We start from the raw sequence: 11,315 nt of genomic DNA, 5'->3' as shown, positions 1-11,315 counted from the left end.
TCCAAATGAATGTACAAAATATTAGGATTAATAAGCACAGTTACTGGAAACAACTTCAATATCTTTTTATCTCCTTTCAGGGTATACTTTTTCAATAAATGTTTTACCAAACAAAATTAAAAAAAAAAAAAAAGTGCATGTGGAACTGGAGGTAGTTTGAAAGTAAACATAACAGAAATCCAAACCTGTTATGGTGAGAATGGCAACTCTCTTGAACTCAAGAAAGAATGAAATGCCAATGACAGTGAAACTTCTTTTTCTAACCCTAAGCAGAAAGGTCCCTAGTACCAGCAGTTTCTGGCATTCACACACAAACCCAGAAAAGCTACCTATTATTATATAAAACAAAAGCCAATTACAGTGTGGTAAAGTACAAATTACAAAAAATCAGAAGTCAATGGAATTGAAGCCACTGACTTTCATGAAAGGAGAACACCTCATTCTTAGCCGTCACTTGGTGAACGCGGCCACCACTGCCCACAGGACCTCATTGGTGTTGGCCTTCAGACATTCCACTTCAGGATCTAAGTCAAGGAGCTGCCGCACTCTCTTGGTGGCTAAATCATACTGCTCGTCCAGAAGGGGAGCGAAAGCATTCTCCAGGACATCGGAGGCGTGCGCTAGGTAAATGAGGGCCAGCAAGCGCTTGTCCATGCGGTGAGGGTCATTCACCCATTTGTCAAGAACAGCTTCCTGTACCTTCTTGATGAGGCGCTGCTTAATACTGTTGTTGGTGAGGGGATGTGTCGTCATGTCAAAGAGTAGGAAGTTCTGTTTCTCTGTTGTCAATACGCGCTTCTCCACCAGATATTTAATCATTCTTGCATTTTTTTTTGTTTTTTAAAAAGATTTTATTTATCTGACAGAAAGAGAGAGAACAAGGGGTCGGGGAACAGCAGTCAGAGGGAGAGAGAGAAGCAGGCTCCCCACTGAGCAAGGAGCCTGATGTGGGGCTCCATCCCAGGACCCTGAGACATGACCTGAGCCAAAGGCAGACGCTTAACCAGCTGAGCCACCCAGGCACTCCTTGAATGTGTCTTAACTGATGATACAATTCTAAGAGATTCCACATCTCACCTAAATGAGTTTTTAAGAATCAGAGAATTTCAGCTTTATTTTTTCATACTCTTAATATGAATAGCAAAATGTGTTCATCGTAGCTGGTGTGTTTCTCGGGAAGTAGAATACGAAAAGTATTTTATGTCAGAGTCTGTATTCCCAGAATGTGAACATCTTGTGGGACAGGAATCATATTTCACTAATCTCTGTAGCCCCAGCACCAGGTGTATTTCCTGCAACATAGTACTTTGTCGGGGCACCTGGGTGGCTCAGTCGTTAAGCGTCTGCCTTCGGCTCAGGTCATGGTCCCGGGGTCCTGGGATTGAGCCCTGCATCGGGCTCCCTCCTCAGCGAGAAGCCTGCTTGTCCCTCTCCCACTCCCCCTGCTTGTGTTCCCTCTCTCGCTGTGTCTCTCTGTGTCAAATAAATAAATAAAATCTTTAAAGAACAACAACAACATAGTACTTTGTTCATTCTCTTTTAAAAATGTTTATTGACAAACTATTCCAATACACAAGTTAGAATAGATGATTTTTTTCCTTAGGCTCCCCCTTGGCTGTGAAAGTTCTTCAGACTCTCCTTGTTTTGAGGACTTTGACAATTTTGAGAAGCACTGGTCAGGTACTTTGGAATTGTCCCTCTATTGGGATTTGTCTGACGTTTTTCTCATGATCAGACTGGGATCATGGGTTTGGGGAAGGGAGACCACAAAGGTAAAGTGCCATTCTCCTCACATCATATGAAGGGTAGACACTATGAACATGACTTATCACTGTTAACATTGACTTTGGTCACCTGGCTGAGGAAGTGTTTGGCAGGTTTCTCCATCACAAAGCTAATCTCCCCCTGTCCCTTTGCATTCTGGACTCTTGAAAGGAAGTCACTGCGTGGAACGCACATTTAAGGAGTGGTGAGTTATACTGCACTTCCTTGAGGGCGAGGTATTTATATACATTTGAAACTGAAAGTTTTATTTGTCGTTACCAAATTAAGTGGAGATTCTCATTAAATATGCCTGGTTGAATAAGTATTCGTGACAAAAATGCTCTGAGAATGAGAGCAGAAGGATTTTTATAGAGGCACAAACCTAGGAGACTAGGAACGGAAACAATAGCTGTAACATTTGGGACACTGCAAAGTAAATGGAAAAGTGGTCGATGGATTAATGATGCCAAGAAAGCTAAGCTCAATGGGCCAGTGGGTAAAGCAAAACCTACTTTACACTGCAAAACCCCCAGGCCCAGAAATGGGCAATAGTTAGCTGTGGAAATAGGCGAGAAAGAGAGATAATGGTAGGGCTAAAAATAGATTGTTTCAAATCTTTTTAGAAACTAGCATCTCCAGATCTTCTCATCTGCTCTGAGCAGCCAGCCTTGTAGAAGAGAATAAAACAGAAGGTCTCTGGACTCAAGGTACACAAAGCACAGTCAAAGGAGGCAGGGATCTTGTACTGAAAACGGGGACATCAAAAAAGTGTATGTCCTAAAATTTGTGACATCTTAGCCTTCTCCTTCTTCTCAATTCCTGGAGCACCAGAAGCTAGGATTATATCCTCCAGCCAAGGCATGAGGAGAGTCATCTCTGGAAAATTCCACCAGTCCAAGAGAAAAGAATGAAAAACACGGACAAGAGAATTTCCTCAAAGAATTACAATGAAACCCCCACTGCGCCACCTCCCATCATGGACAGTTTCCAAATAACTTTTTTGGCCTCTCTAAACATGAGCAAACTGCAAGGGAGTGCATTCATTTGGTAAACCCCTCTAAATGGTGAACCGTGGAGTTCAACATAAAATATTAAAATAACAAAAGGATGTTTATGATTACCCTAAAGTGGAAACAACCCAAATGTACAGTCAACGGGTGAATGACAAAATGGGGTACATTCACACAGTGGTATACATTTCAGCAATAAAAAAAGGAATGGACTGCTGATGTGCATTACAGCAAGGATGACCTTCAAACACAGCACGTGCAGTGACAGAAAGCAGACACAGAAGGTCTGATCTCGTACGATTCTATTTATACGAAATGTCTAGAAAAAGCAAATGTCTAGAGACAGCAGATTATTGGCTGATTGGGACTAGTTGGGAATGGAGATGAATTGCAAATGGGTCCATGAGATCTTTTGCGGGTGGTGGAAATATTCTAAAACTGGACTGTAGTGATGGTGGACTGAGTCAATGAATCAGTGAATGAGACACTTAAAATGAGTGAATTTAATGACATAAGAATGATACCCCAATTAAAAAAAAAGAATGATATCCCAATAAACCTGTTTAAAAAAAGAAACTCAGAGAAACAAACTATGGAGGGAGAAGAAAAATAAAAAAAAGTCATTACTGTCCTCAGAGAAATAAGAGATGGTGTATATCCATCCAAGAGGAACAAGATGATAGTTTTTAAAAGAATACTTGGAGGAGAATGACAACAACAACACTAGAAAAATAAAAATTGGATGGCAGAAATGAAAAACTGAGTAGAAAAGTGGAAGACATGGTTAGGGAATCCAAAATGTAGAGCAAAATGGTGAGTAACTGGACAATAAGAAAGAAAACATAAGAAATTGGATGGTTGATTCAGGAGGCCTAACAGCTAAATGATAGGAGCTCCGGAAAGAGAGAGAGGAAAAGAATGGTGGAGAAAAGTATAAATAAATAACATAAAAGAATTTTCCAGAGCTGAAGAATATGAGCTTCTTCTCAGAAAGGCCCCTTGGGTATCCAGCCCATTGACTAAAAGACAAAAAACAAAAGCAAACAAAACCCCCCACCAACAATAAAACAACAACAACAACAACAACAGATTCATTATCGTGAAATTTCAAACATTGGGAATAAACAGAGGACTCTAAAAGCCGCTGGTAGGAATGGAGGGGGTGGGGTAGAGGCGGGGGGGATGGTGAGACAGATAACGAATAGAAGACTATGAATAAGAATGGCATCAAACTTCTCAAATGGGAGGTAGAAGATAATAGAGTTAGACCCTCAAATTTATTTTTAAGTTAATTTTTTAACCAAGAATTCTATATTTAGTCAAACTCTCCATCAAGTGAAAGAGTAGAAAAGAGACAATTTAGACATGCAGAGCCTCAAAAAATGTACTTCCCAAACATCTTCCTTGGGAAGCTATTTGAGGATGTGCTCAAGTATGGATGAATGCAAGACACACACACCCACTCACACAAAAGGGCTCAACTTAGAAAAAGGATACAGGGATATGGGGATACATGGGGTTGAGGAGACAGGATCCAGTGAAGACAAAGAGAATTCCTAGGGTGATGGCAAATGGAAGACCCAACAAAACAGGAGCCAAGTGCCCACAGAGGAACCATAAAATTTTGTATAAAATTGAATTGAGAGGCACTTTATAGAGCTGTTGAGGATGTGTGACTATTTAGTCAGTTGTTCAAAGAAAATTAAGAAAATGTTTTAAAATGAGGTAATTATTAACTCCAGAAAAAAATAAGTTATGTAAGAAAGGATATGTAATCACTGTTTAAACCACATGCAACATACACATGGTCAAAATTAGAGAACACTGAATATAGATTTAACAGATATTTGAGATATCATTTTATTGAGAAGATGATGGAAGGGAAAGGGGGATATAATTGAGCTAAAATCCTTATTATCTGTAATTGTATAAATCAACAGGTAAGTCTATTCAGATGAATCGATGGATAGCAGTATGTACATATTATTTAGAAATAAAGAAGAAAAATCAGAGAAAATAGCTAAAAAAATTGAAATTATGTACTTGATGGATGATGGGATTGGAAGATGAACAGAAGGGATTGTTGTTTTGTAAAAATCACTTTTAGTAATATTTGATCTTTTATGCTATTCAAACATAATATGCTGATAAAAATAAAAGTGGATTTAATGATAATTATATTCATTTTATTGAAAGCAAAAAAATGTGTATTTGAAATTATATAATACCAAAAAATAGGAAACTTCAAATTATAGTATTAATACTCAATTTAATATGCATAATCATATGAATTAATACCAAAAAGAAGATGTGATTTGGAAAATCCATTTTGCACTTTATGATTTGCTTTGTAGAATTGGATTTTTAAAATTGTGATAATTAATTCATGAAGGGTTGAGGATTTGATTCCTGCTTTCTGAGGTTTATTAATATTTAAAAGTCTGTATTCGAAGCATAAAGAACTTTATCAAATTAAAGAGTGGCAAATCATTCCCCTTTGAAGAAAAGCATTATAATTTGCATTCAAATTCCTTTCTTATCTTTTAAAAAAAAGAGTAAAGACAGCATTGATTTTAGGCCTCATTATATTTACTACCCCAAGAGTTGGCAAATGGAAATTATACTCAAATGATGAATGTAATCCTGATTACTTTTCTTCTGGATTAAACATATGTGCACACACCCGTATTTAAATATTAAGAAATCAACAATTATTGTACCCATCTGCAGTCTGAGCCCAATGACGGAATAGCCTTCCTCGCTCCTATCCTCCTTCCTTCATACCCTCCCTTCCTTCTTTTCTCCTTCCCAAAGCATTTACTTTGTTACCAGTATGAGCTGGGTGTTGAGAACACAAAATATAATAAAATAGAATCTTTTCTACAGGGAAATTACAATCTGATGCCACTTTACACAACTAGCTATAAAACAATACAAAAAGGGAAAGAACAAAGTATTACAAGAATAGAGAGGAATCAGAATTTGCAGGGTGTCTGGACACAGACTATACTGGGAAAAACTCTCCAAAGAGGACACTTCCTTGCTTTGATTTGGGAGGTCAGACAAGCGCAGGAGAGAGCCTAATGCCCTCGGCGGAGGGAGGGGCAGGCACAAAGCATCCAAGGCCAAGGAAAGATACAGTGAAATGTACAAGTACCCAGTACCTCTGCCTCACAAGGTGATTAACTTCGGGTCCCTGGCCACTCATTCCCCTAAAGTCACCTGCACACACTGGGAGGAGAATAAGAAGCCTGAGGCTGTCGAGTTTGAACTGGACACGCCAGCTGGGGTGGAGGGCAGGGAGGGCTCTACAGAACAGGGAATGGCTGTTTCATTTCTAGCACAAAGAAGAACGCATTGTAAGCACATTTGAATAAAGGAGTGCTCTACGAAGAGTACTAAATTTGAAATTCTTGAACAAAAGGATTTTCTTCAAGTTCCAGACTATTCAGGTTAATGTGAGAAAAGACTTGACAATTTATGTGCAAATTGGACATGAGATGTTCTTTCATTTAATGATTATTTATTACGTGCCTGCTATGGGCTGTTGTCAGTGTTCAAGACACTGGGAACAAAAAAAGTTCTTGTGTTTGTGACGTATTCTAGGAGCTTCTTTTTATTTACAGTTCATCTTTCTAGATTAAAAAAAAATCATAGCCAGAAATCAACTTAAAAATTCACCAAAGCCAATTTACGGGATTTACTAACAGCACCGAAGATACTTCGATGCAAATGTGAGATGATTTTTAAAAATTTATTACAAGAAAATTTTACCATGGCCCTTAGTAATACAGAATTACAAAACGGAGGGCTTCTTTGGTAAATCTGGTGATCCAGTGCCACCTTGTGTCCCAACTGCTCAGTTACGTGACTTAGCAGTCAAGATTCTGTAGTCCCTTCCTAATGCAGCTGTGACAAATTACCATAAATCTAGTGGCTTTAAAACAACACATATTTATTATTTTCTAATCCTGGAGGTCATGAGTTTGTAATGTATCTCAATGGGCTAAACCCAAGATGTCAGCTGGGCTGTGTCCCCTCAAAACCCTAGAGAGGACTCTGTTTTCTTACCTTTTCCACATTCTGGAGGCTGCCTGAATTCCTTAGCTGGTGGCCACCTCCGGCTCCAGAGCCAGCAATGGCCATTTTCTCACGATAAATCTCTCTGACATTGCCTCTCCTCTTTCACTTATAAGCACCCTGGTGATTACATAGGCTCCACCTGGATAATCCAGGATAATCTCTCCGTCTCAAAATCAGCTGATTAGCAAACTTGATTCTATCTGCAATTTTACTGCTCCCTTGCTATGTAACATAACATAGTCACAGGGTTTGGGAATTAGGAGGAAAACATCTTTGGGAGGGAGGCATTATTCTACAGACCACAGAATCTAGTTTTTTGGGGGGTGAAAATATGCTACTTTTTATGTTCCAATCAAATGGTCAAGACGTTAAACTGTCTCTCCGCCCTTATTCGTAACTTGGAATTGATAAACAGAAAACAACATCTCTTTTGCCAATGTCTGCAAAATAGACCACACACTAGAAGTCCTCCCAGTGAGTTTTTACTTATGCTTTACTGATCTTAGCTAGGAAAAAACCGAACTAAACATAAAAATGTAGTTAAATTCATCCTAAAAGTATTTCAACTTGACAAAGGCAGGTTAAGCCCAAATATTGCTTGATAATATACAAAATCTACAAGTAGAGGGTCTTTTTTGTTTGTTTACAGGGCAAATGGTTTTGTTCACGGACTGGTCAGAATTAAGCTCACAAAAACTCAAAACTAGAAAACTCTCAAGGGATTAAAGGAAAAAGAAGAGAAAGGGAATAGGTGGCTTTTGCTTCTTTACATGGACCTACCATACAGTAGGTTACAGTAGCAGAAGAGCACTCCACTTCTGTATGGGTCCTTTTCCAGCAAGGGTGAGAGAGGCAGCTCCGCGCCCACCAGATTTTAATGGGCTGCTCCTGGAGTTGCTTTCAGAGGATGATGTAGGCAGAGTACGCTAATCTGACCCCCAAGGAATATCAACAAGATAAAATGCTTGGGTTTTCTTTTCTTTCTTTTTTTTTTTAAGCTTTTATTTGAATTCCAGTTAGTTAACATACAGTGTAATGTCAGTTTCAGCGATTCAACACTTCCATACATCACCCGGTGCTCATCACAAGTACGCTCCTTAATCCCCATCACCTATTTCACCCTTCCCCCCACCCACCTGCCTTCTGGTAACCAGCAGTTTCTTCTCTATAGTTAAGAGTCTGTTTCTTGGCTTGCCTCTCTCTTTTTTTCCCCTTTGCTCATTTGTTTCTTAAATTCCACATATGAGTGAAATCATATGGTATTTGTCTTTCTCTGACTAATTATTTCGCTTAGCTTTATATTCTCTAACTCCATCCATGTCCTTTATTATTTCATTATTTTTGTGACTGAGTAATATTAATATTCCAGTGTGTGTATGTGTGTGTGTGTGTGTGTGTATGCACCACATCTTTTTTATTCATCAATCAATGGACACTTAGGCTGTTTCCATAATTTGGCTATTGTAGATAATGCTGCTATAAACATTGGAGGGCATGTATCCCCCTGGATTGGTATTTTTGTATTCTTTGGGTAAATGCCTAGTTGTGCAATTGCTGGATCTTAGGGTAGTTCTGTTTTTAAATTTTGAGGAACCTCCATACTGTTTTCCACAGTAGCTTCCCCAGTTTGCATTCCCACCAACAGTGCACGAGGGTTCTCCTTTCTCCCCATCCTCGCCAACACCTGTTGTTGCTTGTGTTGTTGATTTTAAAATGCTTGGGTTCTCAATAGCGCTCCCCCTGCATTGCCTGGAATGTCACATACAGCATGCTATGGGAAGGGTACATCAATATTATCCAGGTGGGATGAGGAAGAACATAGTAATTGCGGACTTATTTTTCTGTGTAAAATTGTTACTATTAGCAGGACTGACCTGTGGTAACACAAATCTTTCCAGGGCCGGTATAAGGCTTCTGCCCGGGTTGAGGAAAGCTTCATCAAAATGCTAAAGCACCTCCAGCAGACTCTCCTTACAAAGTATTTCAATAAATTAGCAGTCATTAAATTGCTGTGTAAGTCTTAGCAGTAACGTGCTGCAGTTTTTGTTGTCGAGGCTTTACATAGCTTTTGTTAAATTTCCTCGAATTTTGTGAAGCTTAAGTCTTTTAAAAATACTCCTGGTTTTATTTCTTCCTTTGTAATATGTATGGCCTTTATATCTTTTTCTTACCTTTTCACATGGGATGGGACCTCCAGGATAATATTGATGGAAGTGGTGCAAGTGAACATTTATCCTTGTTCACTGTCTTGGGGGTAAAAAGTATTTAATATCCCACCAGCAAGTGTGGTATTTTCTTCAGGTACTTCCTAGATGCCTTTAACAAGAAGTACCCTGCTAGTCCTAGTTTGCGAAGAGGTTTTTGTTTTAAAATCATGATGGCTATTGGATTTTATAAGAGGCATTTTTTTTTTTTGCATTTATTGGTATGGTCATATAGTTTTTCTCCTTTGTTCTGTTAATGTGGCAAATAACATAAATTTATTTTCAAATGTTGAGGCTATCTTGCATTCCTGGAATAAGCCCACTTAATTATGATGTAGTTAGTGTTGCTGCTTTCAAGTTGCTAATATTTTGTAAAAGATTGTTGCATTGTGAGAGATGTTGGTCTCAAATTTTCTTGTAGTGTCTCTCGTCAAATTTTTGACAGGGTTATATTGACTTCATAAAATGAGTTGGAAACAGTTTCTATTTTATGAAAAATTTCATGTAAAGTTAGTATTATTTCTTTCTTAAATGTTTGATAGAATTCCCAAGGGAAACCATCTGGACTTGCAGTTTTCTTTGTAGGAAGACGTTTGATTAATATTTCAACTTTAAAAATAGAGTTACTCAGATTTCTCTTTCTTTTTGTATCATTTGGTAAGGTTTTTTTTGTTTGTTTGTTTTTTAGGAATCTACTTTTAATCTAACTTGTCAAGTTTGCAGGCATTAAGTTGTTCATTATATTCCTTTACTTGCCTTTTGTGTCTATAGAATCTGCAGTGATATCTCCGCCTTCATTTGTGATATTGATAATGTATGCTTTCTCTCCTTATTCTCTTGACCAGTCTGCAGCAAAAGTATCTCATGGCAGTGTTGTTGTTTTTCCAGGATGAGCCAAAAGTATAATCTTTCAGTATGAAGAGGTAGCACCCTCTTCTTTTTTCTTCTATTTCCCATTGCACATACACACACTTACAGGTAAGACAGACTGTACTTAGGAGATCCCTCATTTCCCAATGACAAGTTGTCAAAATATTTCTTTGACAATTAGAATATATAAACTTTGGGGGATGTATACAAAAGAGAAAAATGTCTACTTACAGTTGTTAATTACTGTGATTATACATATATACTTTTTTAAAAAAAGATTTATATATTATTTTAGAGAGAGAGAGAGAGTGTGTGAGCAGGGGGAGGAGCAGAGGGAGACGGAGGGAGAGTCTTAAGTAGACTCTGCCCTGAGTGCAGGGCCCAATGCAGGGCTCGATCCCACAACCCTGAGATCATGACCTGAGCCAAAACCAAGAGTCAGCCACTTAACCGACTGAGCCACCCAGGTGCCCCAAACATACATATTTCAAATCAAATGCTTTATTGAGTTTTTTATTGTGTTAAAAATATATGGATCATAAAACTTGCCATTTTGACCATTTTTAAGGATACAGTTCGGTGGTATTAAGGGCATTCACAATGTTGTGTAACCATCACTGCCATCCATTTCCAGAAGTTCTTTTTTTTATCTCAAACAAAAACTCTTGTGCCCATTAAACAGCTCCCTCTGCCTCCCTCCTTCCAGCCCCTGGTAACTTCTACTTTCTGTCTCTAGGCATTTGCCTGTTCTGGGTACCTCATATAAGTAGGATCCTGCACTATGCGTCCTTTTGTGTTTTGTTTATTTTACTTGGGATAATATATTCAAGGTTCATCCATGTTGTAGCATGTATCATTCCTTTTTATGGTTGAATAACATCCTATTATACGTATGTACCCATTTTGTTTATCCATTCATCATTGATGGACACTTAGGTTGTTTCCATCTTTTGACGACTCTGAACATGCTGTAATGAATATTGGTGTGCAAGTCTCTGAGTCTCTGCTTTCAGTTCTGGTGAGTATCTACATAGGAATGGAATTGCTGGACCATATGATAATTCCAAGTTTAACTTTTTGAGGAACTGCCATACTGTTTTCCACAGTGGCTGCACCAATTTTACATTCCCACCAGTAATATAATGAAGGATCCAATTTCTCCAAAGCCTTGCAAACATTTGTTTTCCTTTTTAAAAAAATAGTAGCCATCTTAAGGGTTGTGAAGTGCTATCTCATTGTGGCTTTGGTTTGCATTTCCCTAATGAAGAAATGATGTTGAGCATCTTTTTATGTGTTTATTGGCTAGTTGTATATCTTCTTTAGAGAAATATATATTTATTCTAAATATTAATCATTTATCAGATATAGGATTTGCAAATATTTT

The 11,315-nt window shown here is 38.2% G+C and overlaps 1 pseudogene; it reads right to left on the bottom strand.

Moving 5' to 3' along the window:
- Positions 1 to 419: 419 nt before the first annotated feature.
- Positions 420 to 834, bottom strand: LOC102749025 (Golgi phosphoprotein 3 pseudogene; annotated as a pseudogene).
- Between the last annotated feature and the right edge of the window lie 10,481 nt (positions 835 to 11,315).

The sequence above is a fragment of the Leptonychotes weddellii genome, chromosome 7, assembly GCF_054177405.1.
Source record: "Leptonychotes weddellii isolate Sample4059 chromosome 7, ASM5417740v2, whole genome shotgun sequence".
Classification (NCBI taxonomy): domain Eukaryota; kingdom Metazoa; phylum Chordata; class Mammalia; order Carnivora; family Phocidae; genus Leptonychotes; species Leptonychotes weddellii.
Note: the sequence above shows the minus strand (reverse complement) of the source record. Positions and strands in the feature narration are given on the sequence as shown.